Genomic DNA, 21,896 nt, shown 5'->3' with positions numbered 1-21,896 from the left:
CCCCACCTTTGCCAATGGAGAGGGGCGCAGTCGCAGGAGGCGACCCGGACTCAAGCGGCACCACCTCGCTCTCCCTTCTCCTCTTCACCACAGATGACAGCCTGGTTACGCAGCAAGGAAAGAGAGTCGAAAACGAGCATCGACAGCAGGAACAAGGCGAGGAGGGACACTTACTGGTCTACAGCAACGTAGTCCACCTTCCGCTTGGTGAGCTTGAAGCCGAAGAGCGTCGTGACCCGAGGCGCGGGCACACCTGCTCCAGAAGCTGAAGCAGGAGCGACAGTTGAACCAGAAGCGGCTCCAGCTGGCATCGGAGCAGCAGCAGGATCTCGGAGGACCAGCGCTGACCTGCTCCTCGTCGGGATCACATGCAGTTCCTCCTTCTCCTGGGAAGTGTTGGCCTCTTCATCGTCAGGGAAGGCGCGGAGGTTGTCAGCCTTACTCAGGGGGGAGGTCTCCCCTGTCCCTTCGGGGGTCACCTCCGAGTCTTCCTCCTCCTCTTCTTCCTCATGGGACTCACCAGAAGACAGCTCCACCGGCGCTGGTGCTGCTGGGGCCCCGGTGAGCACCGGCGGCACCAGTCCACGCGCGTCAAAGGTCGGCTTGGAGGCCACGATCAGCGCACTATCCTTGTGGCGGAACAAGGGAGTGAAGACATCCGGAGGATACTCCTGATCGTCCCCAACTAGGAGGTGGAGAGCTGCGAACAACTCCTCGCCGGACAAGGCCTCCGAGCTCAAGCGAACCTTGTCCTCTTCATCCCCAAGCTCCCACAAGGGGAGAGAGCGAGCCTAAAGAGGGGCCACGTGCAGGGAACTCCCTCAGGAGCATGGCCCCTGTAATCCTTGCTACCTTCGTGTTGCCAGGCTTCAGGACGCACTTCATCTGCTCCAGCACCAACGTCGCCCGCTCATAGGTGAGCTTCGCGCAGGACCACGCCTTGTCGGCCTGGGGTTTCTCCATCGACAGCGCCAAGAGCGTGTGGACGAGCTTGGCGCTCATCATGACCCATTTGGCCCTGAAGTTGATGACCTTCTTCCCGGTGTTTGAGATCGAGTTGGCCTTGCCGGCCGCGATGAAATTGGTGCTCCCGGAGATATGGCCCTCGCTAGCTCGGAGGAAGAAGTGGCGCAACAGGGCCACGGACGGCATCACACCCAGATACGCCTCACAATAGTACGTGAAGAAGGACAAGAGATGGATGGAGTTGAGATGGAGATGCAGCGCCTGCAGCCCGTAGTGGTCGAGGACCTGATAGAAGAAACCGGAGAAGTGAGGAACCAACCCGGCGGCGATACTGCTCGTGAAGCAGGGGAAGAACGCGCTCCCCTTGGGCTCCGGCACATCGGAGGCAACCCAGAGCTCCGTCTTCCCCCTTTCATTACTCTCCCCTACCGTCAGCAGGCGTGTGGCGGCGAGGCCTTTCTCCGAGACGTTGGGTGAATCAAGGGCAGGTTCGTACCAAGCCTTCGCCGTAGACGGCACCGGCGACGAGGCGGGCTTAACCCTTCGGGGCGCCATCGGTCGCTGATGCAGGAAAGGACGGGAGTGGATCTGAAGATTTCGGAAGTGGAGAGCAATAAAGGGGATCTGAACAAGGCAAAAGGAAACAGTGAAGGCGAACGTTGTCTACGCCAGCCTTTTGAAAGTCGGGCAGTTGCCGATGAAGCGGAGACGCCCATGTCCAATCAACCGCCATGCGCCGATCGAGGACGTAGGCTATTGGGGCCCGCAGCGCTCCACACTTGACCCTTGGCTTCGCCTTGAAGCCAAGCCCGAGCGCGCCTTGGGCCCAGGGGCTACTGTCGGCGTTCTTGGAACGGGGGTCCCCAGAATTGCCTGCCTGCGGCCCACGGCGTGGCTTTTCTAGCAGGCCTGTATGGCCCATCTTCACCAACAAGGAATCAAGACCCTCGCGGGGGGCTAATCCTCGCAAGGCGGACGGCACAAGACCTCCTCAAGAGCGGCCTTTCCATGCTGTCTCGTGAGGGCGGAGAATTCAAGGTCGGGTAAACCTCGCGAGGTTCTCGTGACGTGAGCCATGATGATCAAGACCAGGAGGGTGCCAGCACATGCAGCGTCCTTGTTTCCTCATTGGTGCTAAGTACCGAGGCATCAAGCAAAGGTATCCATATTGGTGAAACTAGACCAAGACCAGAAGGACGGCAAGATGGAGGTTACCATGGAGCCCAGGACGGCGTCACCACCAGAACCTTGGCAGGCGAAGACCACCTTTTGTCAGGATAGCTTGTACTAGCTGTCCCCTTTCAAATTGGTCGTTGTTGGCTCCCTTCCTGCTCAATATTTGGGGAGAGGACCAGGGCCTCTATAAATAGGACTGGCCACCACCATAGGCACGGACGGATCATAAAGATCATCCCCGACCACACAAGTGCACCAAGCACAAGAACACCTCAACCTTAGGAGGTTGTTCTTCCCCTTGTACTGTTCGTCCTCAGCCCAAGATGGAATCCACCACCACCACACTGGAGTTGGGGAAAGAGCTGATTGTTGGGAATGAATGAATCTGAAATGATGAGCTCCGGAGAATCAAACTGAAAAGACTCATGAATTTCTCTGTATGGGTGAAAAGAACTCACACAATCGCAAACAATTATGGGAGGATGGCATCAAGCTTGCACTTCGTGTCTTTGAGAGAATGGATAAGAGTTGGAGGAAAAAACTCTTCTTCGGTCTTCAAATGTTGAGAAAGATGATGAGAACCACCAAGACAATTGATGAGCCACTCTGGAACAATGAAGACTAGAAATGATGAACCAATGATGACAAGAATTTGAAAAATCTAGGATAAAGACATTTGACTAATGATAACTCATTCTTACGTCAAACTTTGAAATGAATTTGAGAATAACTCCGGAAAAGAAGAGTCGTGTAAGATCCTGGGAAAAGACCTGTGGGTTAGGGCCCACTCAAAAGATAGACCGTTGAACGATTTTGAAGAGAGATTGCACCGGTTGATTTAAATGGCTTGAATGAGGTAACAACCACGAAATAACTTGAATGGATTAAGAATGAAAACATGCATCTCCTGAGATATCTTCAGCACTCCAGAACAAATGAATAGCAAGAAGTGAATGATTAAGAGGTGCATCGGCATGAGAAAGCATTTGAAACAAGGAAAGGATATGATCGATAAAGCTTGAATTGAATCCACCGGAGAAGAAAAGAGAACGAAGAATAATAAACTTGAAGCTCCGTTAGTATCTTCCTAAGAATCACCGGATAAGAACATTGATTGAACAAAAATGAAGAGACTTCACATCAATAAGATGGATACTTGACTAAGATATCCGAGTCCTTGAAGAAAAGGGTGGGAGGGCGGGAAAAACAAAGAAAACTTGGAACGGATGAAACAACCACCGTTGGGAAAACCGAGGGGTGATCTTGCGAATGTTGAAATGATCGGATCCACTCGAAGAGAAACACGCCGGTTGAAAAGGATTGATGACATGACAACATCGATTATCATGAAGGATTAGTATTCACATAGAAATATGAGAACACCGCTTAGGAAAGGTATGGAATCCACATTTGACTTCGAAGCAACTCGAATACCACAACTCAAACCAAAACAAAGGATTTGGCTTGCAGAATAAGTCGGAACAAATACATATGATAGAGATTTATCCAATCCCATACCATGCATCTGTCTGAAAGATATTCTAGGAGCTACTTGAATTCCCACCTATTAAGTCCCAAAACTTTCTGGTTACGCAATCAGGTGTTGGGGATATAGGGGAAGCATAATATCTCACCCAAACTAACAATCCCAACATCCAGCTGTATCCATCCTTCAACACATAACCAAGAAACCTTCAAAAATCATGTACCTCAACCTTCGAAAAGCATCCGTTATACAAGTAATGGCAATACTCCCAAACTCCCGCCCCAGTACTGGGTGGCGTCGAGGTTATCTCACCAACAACTGCATAAAAGAGATTTTCAATGTCGGCGAAACTTATGTATTCCAGAAGTGCAACGATAAAATTGTGATGACAACACATCGGAGCTCAACTCCCCGGGACACTACCACAACCCCTAAATCTCAGGAGGCACCAAGAACAATGTTCTCATCACAAGAATATCGGAACGATTCCAAGATACCGGCGTGATCCTAAAAAATTTATTGAAATTTGAGGAGAGGAAACTCAATACTTCTACGTCAGGAGGCCTCACCAGAGCGACGAAGGGACTGAGGAGTAAAAAGAATCCTACTCTCCGATATATATAATCCTAAGACTCAAAACATTTTGTTCAAGACTCAACAAAGTCAGTGATTCAATCAAGCAGGGGGCTCCTAAGTCGGGGATGGCTCTGATTACCAACTTGTAACGCCCACGATGCGGCTATATCTCCCACGTGTCGAGGCACGACCTAGAGGCATAACTGCATGGTGGATTCGTCGCAAGAAGGGTAATCTTCACACAATCCCATGTACTGAATAAGAAAGGGATAAAGAGTTGGCTTACAATCGCCACTTCACACAAATAACAAGTAAACATACATCATCCAGAGTACAAACAAGGTCCGACTACGAACCAAAAAAAAGAAGATAACCCCAAATGCTAGATCCTAGATCGTCCCAACTGGGTGCCACTACTGATCAATCGGAAAAGACACATAACAATGATCAAGATCTTCATCGAGCTCCCACTTGAGCTCGGTTGCATCACCTGCACTGGTATCATCGGCACCTGCAACTGTTTAGAAGTATCCGTGAGTCACGAGGAGTCAGCAATCTCACACCCGCGAGATCAAGACTATTAAAGCTTATGGGTAGGATAAGGTAATGAGGTGGAGCTGCAGCAAGCGCTAAGCAAATATGGTGGCTAACATACGCAAGTAAGAGCGAGAAGAGAAGTGACGCAACGGTCGAGAAGCTAGAAGTGATCAAGAAGTGATCTTGAAACTACTTACGTTCATACATAACCCAAAACCGTGTTCACTTCCTGGACTCTGCCGAAAAGAGACCATAACTGCTACACACGCGGTTGATGCATTTTAAATAAGTCAAGTGTCAAGTTCTCTACAACCAGATATTAACAAATTCCCATCTACCACATAACCGCGGGCACGGCTCTTGAAAGTTTATACCCTACAGGGGTGTCCCAACTTAGCCCATCACAAGCTCTCACGGTCAACGAAGCATATTCCTTCTCCCGGGAAGAACCGATCAGACTCGGAATCCCGTTTACAAGACTTTTCGACAATGGTAAAACAAGACCATCAAAGCCGCCCGATGTGCCGACAAATCCCGATAGGAGTCGCACGTATCTCGTTCTCAGGGAAACCGGATAGGCTAGACGTCGGGTTGGCATAGACCCTAGTTGCCGAGCGGGCGCCGGACATCGGCCAGGTTGGACCAACACTCAGAGGAGCACTGGCCCGGGGGTTTAACATAAAGATGACCCTTGAGTATGCAGAACCCAAGGGGAAAAGGCTTAGGTGGCAAATGGTAAAACCAAGGTTGGTCCTTGCTGGAGGAGTTTTTTCAAAGCAAATTGTCAAGGGGGTCCCATAATCCCCAACCGCGTAAGGAATGCAAAATCAAGGAACATAACACCAGTATGATGAAAACTAGGGCGGCAAGAGTGGAACAAAACACCAGACATAAGGTCGAGCGTTCCACCCTTTACCAAGTATATAGATGCATTAATTAAATAAGAGATATTGTGATATCCCAACATATCCATCTTCCAACATGGAACAAACTTCAACTTCACCTGCAACTAGCAACACTACAAGAGGGGTTGAGCAAAAGCAATAACATAACCAAACAACGGTTTGCTAGGAAGGTGGGTTAGAGGCTTGACATGGCAATATGGGAGGCATGATATAACAAGTGGTAGGTAGCGCGTCATAGCGATAGAGAGAACAACTAGCAAGCAAAGATAGAAGTGATATCGAGGGTATGGTCATCTTTCCTTAAATCCAGCAAGGAAGAAGAACGAGTCCATGAAGAAGACAAACGGACGTAGTCGAACGGATCCTCACAAACACAACGTTACCAGAACTAACACGAAGAAGCAACACCAGAAAGAAGCAAACAACATGGTAAACAGCCAAGCATAAACATGGCATGATGCACAATCAAGGATGATGCATGTCCGGTTTAAATATGCATGGCATGGCAAAGTTCACAACCAACACTACAAGTTAAGTGGAGCTCAATATGCAATGGAACACAACATTCGATTATTTAGTTCACTAACATTTATGTACCCAACAATATTAAATGTTGTTAAACATGGCAAGAGGTGAAGCATAAGTAAACTAAACATTTAGGCAAGTTTAAATGAGGTCGGAAATAACGACAACAAATTCCGGAAAATCCCCATGTGCATATCTAGCAAATGAAGCACATAACAATTTAAACATTCTTGATGGTGTTAACATGATGCGGATGACATATGCAAGTTTTATGCAATATTTGTGAAATGTTGATAAGAGCATTTTATGAAGCATTTGTCATCATGGTGGAAACAGAAGGGGTGCCACGGCAATGAATCCGAAAATGATGCCACGGCAACATATCAATTCCGGTAGCTCATGGAGATACCGGTGCAAAAGGAAATGTGACGGGAGTGTGTCATGCAAGGATGGTGGGGTGCTCCCGGATACCGGGTGTCCCATGTGTCGGTGGCACGGCAACTGAGGGTTGTGCACGAAACAAACGGGCACGGTGCAAACACGGGGTTCATCTCGTACAACACACATCCATACGGTCCATGGCGTCGTCTCGGGGTTATAACTTCGAAGCATGCATTTCCGGGGCGGTTCGAGTTCGTCGAGGGAAGTAGAGGAAGTAGTCATTCATATTCGAGAAGCGGTAGAGGTACGGGTCTTCGACAACGGTCATCGTACACGCTCCAAGGTAGTCGGTAGAGGTTCTCGCGATCTCGGCGATGGTAGTGGTACACGTTCATAGTCTCACAAGTTTCTGTAGATGTTCGGGGTCACGGCGAGGAACTTGACGCATCGTTGAACTTGGCGTCTGAGTAATCTCGTGTAGTCGTACACAAGTCGTAGTCGAACTTGACGGTTCCGTTACACGGTTCTTTGGAGATGGTAGTATTCCAAGGTCGCCGTGGAACTTGGGTTTCGGTCATGTAGTGGTACTAGGCATCGGTGGATCTCCGAGGAACTGGGCATATCCAGTCTCCGGGGTCATCATGGTACTTGGTATCTCGTGTAACTCCAAGGTTCGTTGTGTAAGCATACACAAGTCTTTGGTGAAGATTGTCGTACGTGCACGTAGATGAACTTGCCGGGTCATCAACGTCTTGGTACCTGGCGTCTTTCGACCTTGAGAGAGAAGAAACCGAACAGCGACGTTGGACGATGGGGAGGGTCCTGCAGCAAGACGAAGTGGGCCCGCCGTCGGCCTTGGCGTGGAGCAAGGGAAGCAGAGCTTCTGGAGGCCGGAGGGGCCCTGGACTTCGGGTGCGCGATGCTACAGGGAGGAAGCGAGACCTCAGTGGCGCATGGAGAGCATCATGGTTGGGCTCAACCACGTCGAGGAGGCCGTGGCGGAGCGAGCAGGAGGGGCTGGACGTGGGCACACACGCGCCCAGCAGGGCACACGGGATGCAGGAGGCGAGGCAAGGCGTTGGAGGGAGCTGAGCAGCAGCAGGAGGGGAGGTGGAGGCGAGCTCGGCGGCCTGGACTCGCCGGTCGGAGAGGCAGCAGGGCTTGCCAGCAAGGCAACCATGGCTGGCGCTGAGGTGGAAGAGGCCATGGCATGCTGGAGGCGCGGAGGAGTTGACCGGAGAGGTCAGATGCGGGTGCCGGGGAAGCAGGCGAACGACTGGCGGTAGTCTGGCGACACGGTGCAGGGGCTTGCGGCGGGGCTGGAGCGCCAGGAGGCGATAGGGCTTGCCGATCTGTGCTACTGCTGCGCATGAGGAGGTTGGGGGATCGAGCGAGGGACTGGAGCGAGGGCGATTGAAGAGAGGGACGTGCGCATGCTGGGGAGCTCCTCTCCCTGGTGATGTGTGTGGGTGCATGAGGCGGCAGGAGGAGGAATCGAGGGAGAGAAAGGGATCGAGCAGGGTGCAGGCTAGGGTTAGGCAGGGAGAGAGACCGGGCCTTGGGCCAAAATGGCATGCTGGGCTGCTGGGCTACGCTGGCGCCTCTACTCTCTCTCTCATAAAAAAGTAAAAAAAGGAAAGAAAGAAAAGGAAATAAAAGAAAAAGGTTACATAAGGGACTTGGGCATGCAGATTATTTTCCTGGGCTCACAAAAATGTGCACGGTCCACGAAAAATAGGAGTGGACATGATTGCAAGAATTAAATTCAAAGTCATTTGAATTTAATTCAAATGGTTTGCACAAGGACTAGGAATTAGATGTGTCCAAAAATGTTAAGATTTTCGGTGGAGCTCAGAAAAAAGATGATAGAATTTATGGGCGAAGTTTGAGGAGCAAACTCGAAGCAGAAAAAACTTGAGAGTTTAAATTCCAAGTGTGTTTGCGGTTAATTTCAAACTAATGGAATATTTATAGTAGGTCCCTAAATACTGGGATGATATGTTATAAACAGAACTCACCATGTGAATTCCCTCGATTTAAATAGATCAAAAGATCTATGCAATTTATTTAGTTGAGTTTTTAGAAAAATGGAAATGACATGATGGCATGATGACATGATGCAATACAAAATAAATAGAGCAAGCAAAATGAAACACATGGTGATCACGAAATATATGGAAGTATTCTGGAGCCTTGGTCTTGAGCGTCACACAGCGGCTTACACTAGGGTCCCAGCAAGGCACACAATTTTTATTTAATTTTTTTAGGAACAAGAAGTTGTTATTTATACTAGTTTTATCGATGAGGGTAACAACGGGGATGTGGCCCGTCTAGCCAGGGTTTTATTTATGTTTACCACATCATGAGCCCAGTTGTGTTCTTTTCTTGTTGAAAATGGCTAGCCCAGTTCTATTTTTCAAATGGAAAACCCAAATGAGGCCTACTTGCTTCATCATCCCTGCTGGTTTGCAAATCTTTCAAGACGAGGAGAGTTCATTCGGTTTGCCCAGAAATGGGCTGTACATTTTTAAACCACATCAAACCGGGAATTAGTTTCAATTTTTTTTCATTACAAGATTTTAAATTCCATTGATTTTTATGTGTGGACAATTATTTGGATTTTATATTTATATAAATTATTTTTCAAAATAGTTTGAATGTGACTCGATCTTTCGGGATTAAAAACAGTTGACCGCATCGAAATATGCAAAATTTTGTATAACTTTTAACCGTGGCTATAATATGGGGTGTAATGCTAACAAAAAGAAGATGGGCTCCTAAAAAATCTTAAGAATTAGCAAATGGTTTGTAAATTATTAAACATAATGGCAGATGGGTTGTATGTTGTTTTCCATAGATTTGAGGCTGACTTGTGCACCTACTATAGGTTGACGCTTATCCTTTCCTAAAAAAAGGTTGACGCACACGCAACGCCATGTCAACTCAGTCAACACACAAGAGTAGTGACTGTTGGATGTCCATCCAACGGCCGTCGTGCTTCTTCAATCTCTGCTCTTCCTGCTCCAGCCGCTCAAACAAGCACCGGCGGGACTGCCTGCTCCCTCCTCCTGCAGCCGACTATGCTGCCACGCAGGCCTCACCGCCCCACCGTACTCCCATCGCTGGCCTAGCCATCCCTCTACTCACCAACACCTGCTGTTATTCTCCGGCGATGGCAGATGAACCAGCAAACCCTCGTACTCCCCTCCGCGTGGGAAACAACTACCAAGTCTTCCCTGGCTCCGTGTCGTTCCCTTCCTAGGCCTCGCCGTCGTCCACCGCCCAGGTGCTCTCGGCACAGCGTGGTCAACATGGTCAATGAATGACATCCATCAAAAGTAGACTGTACGTGGAGAGGCTGACAGCTGGGTCCATGGCCGCACGCAAGGAAATGCCTCCTTATTACACGCAAAATAATGATTCCTCCACTTGACAACTGGGACCCACTGGAAGGGCCTCTGTATTTCGTGAAAAAACATTCCCCCCGCTGACAGGTCAGACCCACCAGCTATATCTTCGCATGCAAGGAAGTGCCTCCTTATTACGCACAAAAAATGAATACCCCCTGCTAGCTGGGACCCACCATAGTGGGAGGCTGACTTGTGGGCCTACTAAGTTGACGGGGATGGAGGGCTTTGTCAACTTAGTCAATATGAATTATTCTAGCTCCACTGACCGTACGATGTCCATCCAACGGCCGTAGTGCTTCTTCAACCTCTGGTCTTCTTGCTTCAGCCACCCAAACCAGCGTCGGTCGTGTCGCGTGCTCCTGCCTCCCGTGGTCGGCTGTGATGCCGCAGAGGCCTCACCGCCCCCTACTACTCCCACCGCTGGCCAGGCCATCCACTCACCCACACCCCCTATTATTCTACGGCGACGGCAGCCTCACACCACAGCAGAACCATTGAACCCTCGTACTCCTCTCCACGCGGGCTTCCGCTGCCGCATCTTCCGCGGCTCCGCATCATCCCCTTCCTAGGCCTCGCCGTCGTCCACCGCCCTCGTGCTTTCAGCGCGGCGTGGTCAACATGGTCAAGGAACGACTTCCATTAGAAGAGTACTGTACATGGAGAGGCTGATAGTTGGGTCCATAGTCGCAGCAAGGATGTGCCTCCTTATTACACGAAAAATAATTATTCCTCCTGCTGACACCGGGGACCCACTAGACGGGCCACCATATTTTGCGAAAAAACGTTTCCCCCCTGACTGCTGGGACCCACCAGCTACATCTTCGCATGCAGGGAAGTGCGTGACAATCGGGACCCACCTAGTCGAAGCATACATACTATTGTCATTCTGGTCGCGAATGTGTGTGTACATACTGGTCGATCGGTCTATCTGCAGGCTGCAGTGATGAACCGTGGATGTGTAAGGAAGGGCACGTGTCATAGTAGAGGTGCGCACGTAGCATGTCACGTAGTCCCATTAATATCGTGTACACGTACGTACAGCGGCCGGGGTGCAAGAAAGTAAATACGTCCACGTACATACATACAGGCGGGGTCTCGAACGCCTACTCGCGCATACGTACGGCCAAGTCTCATGTACATGGCTAGGTCGGAACGGAGAAATTGCACCTTCATGTTCATCGGGAGGCAACAAAATGCGTCGTGTTCATCGGGAGCCAACGGAGTACGTCGTGTTCATCGGGAGCCAACCGGCTTGGATGGAATAGCTGATCGAAACAAGGCCTGGCGTACCGCAGAACGGAGGAAACGGCCTTGTGTTCGACCGGCCACGATCGAAACGGGGTCCTGTTCATTGGGAGGGGTCTGGAGTACCTCAAAACGGAGGAAACAGACTTCTCTTGGACCTCCTACAGTCGAAACGGGGTCCTGTTGATCGGGAGGGGTGTGGCGTACCGCAATACGGAGGAAACAGACTTGTGTTGGAGCGCTACAGTCGAAGTGGGGGTCCTGTTCATCAGGAGGTGTGTGGCGTACCACAATACGGGACTCCACGGGATACTTTTCATCTCCACTGTCGACTTCCTCCAGCCTCCATGGGCTACTGTTCATCCACCATCGACCTCCTCCAGCCTCCACCTGCGACTGTTCATCCATGGGCTCATGTTCATCCAGCCTCCACCGCTCCTCCATGGGCTACTGTTCAACCAGCCCTCTCCACGGGGTCTTGTTCAACCACCCCTCCACGGGCTACTGTTCATCCAACCCTTCACCGGCTACTGTTCAACCAGCCCTCCACGGGGTCCTGTTCATCCAGCCCTCCACGGGGTCCTGTTCATCCACCCCCAACCGGCTTGATCGGGGTCCTTTTCATCCAGCGGCAACAACCTCTACTACCACAGGGTCCTTTTCATCCAACCCCCCACTGGGAACTGTTCATCCACCCCCCCCACAACGCTCACTATTCATCTAGGGAAGGAGGCAGGAGGGTTCGATCGGCTTTAGTTAGCAGCAGTAGCGAAGGAATCACTCGGGTTCAGTTAACAGCAAGGGATCGATCGCTTGGGTTCAGTAATGTAGCTAGTGCAATCGCTCGGGTTTAGTTAGAGCCCAACGCCTCGCTCGGGTTCAGTTAGAGCGAACGCCTCACACGCGCGCGTATGTGTACGAGAGAAATGCGCATCGCTCGGCCCCCGACCACCCACCGTAACCGGGACCTCCCCGGTATTTTCCTCGCCCTTGCTTCTACCATGGATTTTTCCGTCATGGACGGCCCAAACAATGTCATGCACCTGCTTCTCCGTCCCGCCCAGGACGAAAAGCCCATTTTCTGTCATGATTTTTTGTCATAGAAGTAGGACCCCACCACATCTATGATGATACCAGGTTTTGTCAGAATTATCGTCATAGAAGTGTCATAAGCATGACAGAAATTTTTTCATTCGGCCCAAAATGTCACGGATGTGTCTTTTTTGTATTGGGAGGAGCCCTGCCCGTGGATGCAGGTGTTGTCCCCGCCATGGAGGGGCCCACGCCAGGCCCCAGCTCGTCTCCTTTGGATCCCGAGGCATCCCGCAAGAGGAAAGAGCCCGGGAGCCACTGCAATCCTGCCCCAAGGACCCTGAAGAAGAGGAAGTGGATCACTATGGATGAGTAAGTACCTTGCCTTCCTCTTGACTCTTGGATATCGCGTCACCGTCTGACTTTTGCCCCTCACAATCCCCTCCGACGGGGGAGCGAGCGCGTCCCGAGCGCCGCTTCCGGAGGCCACCGGTCCCATCGCGACCTTAGGCCTCACGAGCCTGCGGTTGTGCGCAAGGAGACGCCCGTACTCGAGCCAAGGCCGTCGCTTGGGGGTCGCAGGCCTGCATTCCTGGAATCCTTCCGGGGCGATCTCCGAAGCAAGGGGGTGTGCCAAGGGCTCCCCCACTGATCCTTGTCAGTAGCCGGGCACCCAGCAGGACGGCGCCATCCCCAAGCAGCAGGGCCAGTCTGTGTTGGGCCCCATCTTGGGTTGCAGGAGCGAGCGAGGGAGTTCCAGCCCCCGGGCTCCTGTTGGAGGCGGTCGAGTCCTCGCACGCCTCTCGAGTTGACTCTGGCACGGAGGAAATCCTAGCCGGGCGTTGGAGCTCGCACGCGGGGCAGCGCCATCCGGCATGGCCTTCTTCAAGAGGCATCGAGCGCGCTAGGGCGCCTCGGGTTGGAGCTTGGTGACGTTGACGCCCGCCTCGAGGCGGAGCGCCTGGGCCTAGCACACGAATGGCGCCAGCTAGAAGTCGCCAACAACTTCGATCGCCTTCAGCGCGAGCATGCCCGAGCGGAGGCGGAGGGTCCCCTGGCCACGGCGAGGGAGGCTCGCGATCGCGCCCTAGAGGAGGCCCGAGTCGCATAACGTCGGCGCGAGGCGGCGGAGGGGCACAAGTGGGAGCTCTAACCTTCAAATGTAATCCTTGAGCAACAAGTCCGGGCGCGCACAGCCTCGCTCGCCGCACTGGTGGTCGGGCTGCCCACGAGCGAGGCGAGGGCCCGCATGCTCGAGGACATGCTGGCGCTATAGGCGGTGGAGCAAATCCTGGAGCGCGAGCGGCTGGAAGTGATGGAGTGCCAAGTGGCCACTGCTGAGGATGCCCTCACCTCTCGGGAGCCGAAGATCTAGCGAGAGGTCGGCGAGAAGGTGGCGGAGATCCACGGTACCCTTGCCGAGGAATATCGCCGGAAGCTGGAGGTCCAGGAGGCTCGATTCTAGACGCGGTGTGATGAGCTGCGGGGCGAGGCTGACGCCCTCAAGGAGAAGCTAGCTGCGGCGGAGCAGCGCAAGAAAGCTGCTGGAGAAGCTCGGGCCACTGTCGAGGCCGAGCTATCCTTCCTCTACCAGTAGGTAGAAGGCGTTTCTACCCTCATGGAGAAAGCTTCAGATGAGCCGAGCCAAGCTCGGGCGCTACAGCGCGAGTGCTCCCAGATGTTCCAGGCCCTTGGTCTAAGGTCCATCCGGTCCCTGAGCAGCATTTGCAATGAGAACGTCTCTAGCCCGCTCGTTGCTGACGACGCCAGTTATCTCAGCTTCTTCACCAAGGTCATGGAATGCCTTGAAGGTGGGGCCAGGAGGGCGGGCCGGCTCATTGAGGAGAAGAGTCGCGACCTTCTTGCGTGCGCGTTCTCGCGCGTCTTCAGCACCTTCTTCGCTCCAATCCTCACTTCGACTTCGATGCGGCCATAGCCCCCATACCTGGAGCGATCCAATGCACCCTAGCGGGCTTGGTGGAAGATCATGTAGATGACCTGATCACGGAGCTCGCCCCTTCCGAGGACGTGGGCAGTCCTATTGTGGAAGAATGCGGAGCCGACGATGATGAGGACGGCAGCAACGATGGTGATAGCGTATCTCCCTAGGCTTGTATTTTCCTGTCAAAACTTTGAATGTGCCCCGCAGAGATGCGAAGGCATTTTTTGGAAGAACTTCCTCTATGATGTATTAAATAGTATTGCATTCCCTGATGTCACCTTTACTTTTTGCGCGCCCGCAACCCCTGAGCAAGGGTGGCCGTCATTGTCATGCCGGGTCACGGTGCCCGATCAAGGTCCGGAGGCAGGCGCCTGTCAAGAGCCCTGGGCAATACGCACCCGCCAGCTCGCTTGGGAGCGCCGCGCAAGGATCCGGTTGCTGAGGCCCTAGAGAGGAGTGCGCGTGGTCAAGGCCGCGGCTACTGTCTCCTAGGCCCTTAGGGCATCTTCAGCACCGCTGGGCCGACCCAAGCATGCGCATCGCGCCCGGCCCCCGCTCGCGGGGTGTGATGGAGGGAATCATGGGTGCCCTCCATCTTTCGCAAAGACAAAAATCAAGCGAAGAAAAAACAGCTAGAAGAAGGAAAGCCAGGAACTCCCCCCTTTTTCGAACAAAAATGCAAGAGCGGCAAGTTTATTCCAAGAAATAGCAAATTTGGTTACAAGAGAAAGCAAAGAACAGCCACATCTGGCACCTATGCTAGTCTTCTTGTCTTCCCGCCAGCGCGGAGCATGGGGCTTCCACTGGGTGTGGGCATAGTCATTGGGGGTCGTGCCATCTGCCAGCGCGGAGCATGGGGCTTCCACTGGATGTGGGCATAGTCGTTGTAAGACCGTGCCATCCACCAGCGCGGAGCATGGGGCTTCCACTGAGAGGTGGGTGGGAGACCCCGTGAGGGTCGAGGGCAGCACTCACGAGACTTCGGGGTGTGTACAACCCCACTCATTATTACGTGAGAGTGTCACAGGCGAAGACTTAGGGAGGCATAAGGCGGTCGCTTGCTTCCCGGTCGGGGACCCCGCCTCTTGCCCTAGGTCGCGCATCGGCAAGCCTTAGCGCTGGCATCCCTGGGCGGGGCCTCTGAATTCGCAACCACCAGCGGGCGGTGCGACGAGCCACCATATTGGCCGCTGGCCGCTTGGTCGGCTCGTAATTCCCGCTCACGGGGCCCTCCTGAGTCCCTTTGGCCCCTGGGCCCCCGACATCGAGCGGTCGTGGCTTAAGTTTTCATGGGCCCTCAAGAGGCTCCTTGGCCTCGCGGGCCCCTCGGGCCCCTGTGGCCCTATCCTGGTTCGAGGTGCCACCTCACTAGGTGTGCCCTAGCACGCATGATCCGGTTATTGTCTTGCGGGCGTGCCACTGGACGTGAGTCTCCTGCACTCCAAGGTTAGCAAAAAATATGTTCTAGAAATATTTGCCCCAGCAGTCAAGGCCCTGCTTGCATCCTCCCCCCCGGTGCCTCGAGAGGCCTTGATGGTTCCGCCGACCCGCGAGTTCTTCAGACTTGCCGATCACCACCTCGCCGCCATGTCATGACGGCCAGGACACGGCCCACCATAGCGCCTCCCACCGGGGCCGCTTCCCTGCCTGAAGCTCGGGGCGAATCTCGCTCGCCTCCTTTTCGCTGCCCGGCCTCTGGGCCCTCTCCTTGTGCAAACACAGCAAGGGCATGCCCTGAGCCTACAGCAAGGGTCGAGACACAGGCATGGGGCAGAGGGGGTCCGCACCCCCGTAAGTGACATCGAGTAGCTCAGCAACCCGGTCGAGCCAAGCTGCACGGTCGCCCTCTACGGGGCGGTAGCACAGTAATTCATGCGCCTTCAGGAGCGCGCCTTGAACACCCCTCAGCCATCGGCGGGCGTGGTGGGGCGGAGCCGTGTCGGTGTCAAAACCGATGGATCTCGGGTAGGGGGTCCCGAACTGTGTATGTAAGGATCGATGGTAACAGGGGGAGACAAGGAAACGATGTTTACCCAGGTTCGGGCCCTCTTAATGGAGGTAATACCCTACTTCCAGCTAGATTGATCTTGATGAATATGAGGATTACAAGAGTTGATCTACCTCGAGTTCGATGTGGCTAAACCCTAGAAGCCTAGCCTATGGTAATTGTGATTCTGCCTCTATAGACTAAACCCTCTGGTTTTATATATGCACCGGAGGGGCCTAGGGTTTTACATAATCATCTTGCAGAGGAAGGAAACATTACACCTGAACTTTAAACTTGCCATTCTACACATATAGGAGTCCTATCCAGATATGGGAGATAGTCTTCTATAGTGATCTTCACAGCCCACCAGTCCGGCCAATAACGAGTAATCCGGCCACCCAAGGACCCCTTAATCCAGGACTGCCTCAGTAGCCCCTGAACCAGTCTTCGATGACGATGAGTCCGGCGCAAGTACTATCTTCGGCATCGCAAGGCGGGTTCCTCCTTCTGAGCATATGAAGTTTATTTCCTGCTTAAAGGAACTATGTCCGGCTCTGCATTATTAGTACAACCCTTAGCCATGAAGGCAATGTGTCAAAAAAAACACTGTGTTTTTACTAACAACTTTCCAGCGAAACGTCATGCTTGATCCTTTAATATTTTGAACCATTTTCTTGAATCTGGTTTCGTGTTTTGAGGCATAGCCTCTATTGGCATGTCTTGTCAAAGCAGAGATCATGCCTGCTTATCGTGGGATCCTCATTAATATGATTTCGGTAACCCAACCGCACCTTACGCGTGATTACAGTGGGAACAGGCAAGTTTTACGGCTCGAGTGGGGGACGCTTGGTATTTACTTCCTATACAAGGACATAGATCCCCTCTTTTTACCTCATGCTCTCCTCAAGCCCTTGCTTCCCAATCTCTTAGCTCCAGAGACTACAGCTCCAGCACTCGTAGCTCCCATATCCTCCACCACCGCCTCCTTCTCCAGCAATGACTGGATCTGGTTCCAAGGGCAAGTGGGAGGCCACCACTATCACGGAGAAGAACGTGAAGAGCCTTCGGAGCACAAGCTACCTCGCCGACGACATAGCGCACCGGATTCCTGATGAGGATCAGGTGATCCCCGTCCCTAAGCCGGATGAGAGGGTGGTATGCATCCCTCACTTTATTCGGGGGTTGGGGTTTCTGCTTCTCCCCTTTGTTCGGGGTCGCTTATTATTCTACGGGCTAGATTTCCATTATCTGGCCTCGAACTCTATCCACCACATATCGGCTTTCATAGTAGTATGTGAAGCTTTCCTCTGCATCCCCCCACACTTCGGCTTATGGCTCAAAACCTTCAATCTGAAGCCGAAGGTGGTCGACGGGAAGCACGCGAACTACGGTGCAGCTATGGTGAGCAAGCTCCAAAATGCAACCTGGCCCAAAGAGGCCTTTGTGGAGACCAACAAGATATGGCAGCAGGAGTGGTTCTACATCACCGAACCTCGTGATGCCAAGTGGGCGAATTCAGATTCGAATCTCCAGAGAGGCTCACCTCATGGACCACCAAGGGCCTTGATTGGGGGTCTCAGATGGAGGTGAAGACGCTCCAAGACCGCATCTCCAGCATGATGTTGAAGGGCACCCACCTCACCAACATGATTCATTTGATGCTCTTCCGCCACACCCTTCCCTGCCAACTCCGGGCCTCCAACTTATGGGAGTTTAATCCAGAGGAGCCACGGACCTTGAAGCGCTTCTTCGGCACTACGCACGAAGACATATGGAAGCAGCTTTTCAAGGCCCAGAAGGAATGACCAGAGGCAACCGAAGACAAGGGCTTAGACAGCGTGACTTCTGCCTTAGAGGTAAGCACAATTTTGCCGAATATGTATCATGTCCATATTTCAATTATGACGGGAATTAGAACTCTTACGTTCCATTCAGGCCTGGACAAAGAAAGTAGAGCGGATCAACTGTCCAGCTCCGTTGCCCGAAAACCCAGCCATGCCCCAACTGACGGCGATGTTGGTTCCGGCGCTGTACAAGGTGTTGAAGAAGAAGGCCAAGAAGAAGGGCAAGGAGGTCAAGAGCCGCCACCTCCCTAAGGGTCCTTCAGATACTGTGTCTAGAGAGACCGACGCCCACTCCTCCCATGAAAAGAGGAAGAGGAGGAGGAGGAAAGCGATTCCCCCCTCAAGGGAAAGGGGAGGAAGAGGGCAGAGGCGCGGAAAAGGGGGTGCCCAGGAGGAAGCTGAACTTCCCAGACAGCTCAGACTCGGAGTCCGGAGCTGATTTCAGAAAGCAACCCAGGAGCAAGCCCCTGGCCGAATCGTAAGTGTTTGGACTTTTGTTGTTATCTTCGGTCAGCTTGTTATCATTGCATAAGCAATTCTATTTGTTGTTTTGCAGTCCTCCCCTCACACTCCCCAGCACACCGTTATCGTCAGGGAGCTCTCTGCCAACTGACATGGCGGAGAGTGACATGCCGCCACAGGCTCAATCGCCCATCATACCAGGGAACACCGAGGTGACTTCCCAGCGGGTGTCTCCTACGCGAGGAGGTGGGAGTGGGCGGATGAGAGGTTGCCCGAGGTCGACACCTCGGCCACCGTCTGCCAAGGGGAAACAGTCCCTATGGCAACCGATGGCGGAGAGCCCAAGCAATCCGACCTCCCGCCGAACACCGTTCCGGAGGCCAGCATGGCTCCGGAATGGGGAAGGCAGTCCCCTACGATAGGGGGAGGAGCACCAGCTCCAACATCGTCCTCCATTAATCCGGAGGTGCCGAACACGCTGGAGGAAGCACTGCAAGGTGCTTCCATTATGGAGGAACACCGCACCCTGATGGGTGCGATTATGGGAAAGATTCAGTCTGCCAAAAGCGGACTGAATGAAGCCTTCGACATCCTACTGACACGCTTTGAGGTATGCGATGTAATACTCTCAAAGAACTTTACATTCTTTATACGGACAGTAGCCCCTGATGCTTTGTTTGATTCTAAAGAGAATCGGACAAAGCATCCACGTAGTACCAGCTAATAGAGCATACGGTGCCATTTGTTTGAACAGGCTTCCCTGGTAGCGGCATCCGCCCATGCCACAGAGGTTTCCGAACTCAATCGAAAGCTTCAAATAGCTGACGCAGAGCTCGACCGCATTAACAAGCGGTTTGATGAAATGCAAGGTAGGCGGACTTTCAAAGAATTATTATGTTAAAAGACGATGTGTTTGATTGTAAGAGTATAAACTCATTGTGCGGTGTGATTATGTCACAGTTGGCGTAGCTGAGGTCAAGACCCTCAAAGGCGCTCTTGCACAGGCCAAGAAGGAGGCCAAGATGAACAAAGCAGCCGCTGACAAAGCGGGTGCCGAGCTGGAGGCCGAATAGGTCTCCCACCGACAACATGAGTTGCGGGTGGCCAAAGTTGAACAAGAGCTGTGAGACACCATCCGCAAATGCGATGAGTGGGAGCAGAAGACTTCGTACTTAGCATCCGAGCTCAATAAGGCTCTCAATGCCGCCGAGGAGGTGTGGAGCGAGTCCCGGAGTGCTCGCGAGGAGATCAAGCAGGCACGACAGATAACGGCTGGTAAGGCCTTTCTTTTGCATAGTATCTTTGGAGGTCAGAAGTATGTGTCGCTGACGCGATTGTGGAGTTCTCCAGGTGCATTTGCAAATCTCCCAAAGAGTACTGCCGCCGCTGCGAATTCTTCAGAGCCTGGGAGGGGAGTAGCACGGAGAAGCTATTCTGGTCGCAATTCCTTGCACCAGAACATCCAGTACCTCTGAACGACCAGTTGAAGCAGCTGGTCGAGCTACACAACATGGCGGGTGCAGCCATGAAGGACTTGATAGTCTGGCTCTGGCCCGCCGAGCCAATGTCGAGGAGCTACTTTGGATTGGTGAAGTGACTCGTCGATGCGAGGCCACGGGTCGACAACGTGAAGCATTCGACCCATATAGAGGGTGCATGAATGGTCTTTGCCTGCGTCAAGATGCACTAGGCAAAGATGAAGGCCGCTGAAGTGGCGACCCCTGGCCCGCCCGAGGGCAAGGATCATCGGAGGCCGGAAAGGTACTTCAATGACATCCTAGAAGGAGCCCGTATTATAGAGGGCAAGTGCTCAAAGGACGTGGCCTTTGAGTAATTGTATTCGGATTATAAAGACTATGCTTATGAACCGATATGTACATATTTTTGCGCCTTATATTTGAAGCGACTTTTCCTCCTGTGCGGCTGTTTATTTTATATCTGAAAGTTTCCAGTCGTCGGCTTTAGCCCCCATGTAGATGCTACAGAGGTGTTCGGCAAGACGCGTGACTACACTTTACCCAAGGTCTTGGTTCGTAAAGGAGGTGTCCGCGAAGTGAACCAGGCAATTGACTATGCGGCTTTATTTCTTTCACTTAGCCATAGGAGTTTGACTGTGGGGCTAAGTACTAGCCCCTTGTGCGTGTGTGGCTATCAGGATTATGGCGCCTGCTCTACACGGTTGGGCGAAGACCAACCCCTCGTGTAACACGGAGTATATCACTAACGATCTGTAGTATAATACTAAGTCGCTGAATCGCCGACCAGTTCTCGCTTATCATGACAATCATTTTTCGGCTTTATCTACTGAGGTACTTGATCGGATGAACCAGAAATACAATCGCAGTAGTTCTCCCTTTACTACCTTAGCCGAACAATACGGAACATAAGGTGGTAAGCACAGGAGCCGGGCAACCCAACTATAGACCCAAGACATGATTCGGAGCTGATGCATATAACGCAATATCCGGGACGCTGAAGAGTTCCCTATAGGTGTTAGGACTTTGAACTGTGCCAGGCCGGATACAGCCCTTGGTATTAAATCCAGATTTGAGGCACATGTGGCAATCTGAGGTAGGGAGAGAACGCAGATGTTAATAAAATAAACTTCAAACAAATTGGAACCAAACTGCTTCTTTTATATCATGTTTAATACGGCGAGCCGCACGGTTACAGATAATGCCAATAACATCTTGGACATGTTACATGCCAAAGAAAAATGGAAGGAAAGTGATAAAGGGAAAGGTTTACACATAGCCTAAAATTAATGATTTAAAAATCTCGATGGAGGCCCTGCTGCACGTCTGCGCCATTTCTCCTTTATAACACGTCCTTGAAGGGGAGAGTTGGATGGCCGCCTATCAAAAAGGAAGGAGAACTCTGAAAAATAATGCTCTGCACGACCATATATAAGGTGGGTTCTTTTAATGAACCTTCAAATGAAGATGTGTTTTAGAGTCCCAATAGGGTCAAGCCGAACTATGGACTATTTCTATGCAGTGTGCCCCCGGCGCAGCCCAAGGTATTTTAAGGGCATAGTTGTGTACACAAGGTACATATGCTACTACCTTGTAAGGCAGTCAGCAGAGGTGTAACTACTAATCATGCTCAGGTTAGTCTGAGCTACCGCATTGTAATGTCGTCCAGACATGTTTGGCAGTGTCTCTGGTATTGACGACTGGTGAATTATTCGGCTTGAATAGGCCGCCTTGAACTTTGACTACAAGGACCGCAGTATCCTCCTCTGTACGGAGGGAGCGCTCCATGTTTTCGTTGACCGTGATGACACCGTGTGGTCGAAGCATTTTAAGCTTCAGGGTAAGCATAGTGAGGGACTGCATTAAAGCGGGCTAAGGTCGTTCTTCCGAGTAGTGCATGATGGCCACTTCAGAAAGGAGCGATGTCGAAGATTAACTCTTCGCTTC

The sequence above is a fragment of the Triticum urartu genome, chromosome 6 (genome assembly GCF_003073215.2).
Source record: "Triticum urartu cultivar G1812 chromosome 6, Tu2.1, whole genome shotgun sequence".
Taxonomy (NCBI): Eukaryota; Viridiplantae; Streptophyta; class Magnoliopsida; order Poales; family Poaceae; genus Triticum; species Triticum urartu.
Note: the sequence above shows the minus strand (reverse complement) of the source record.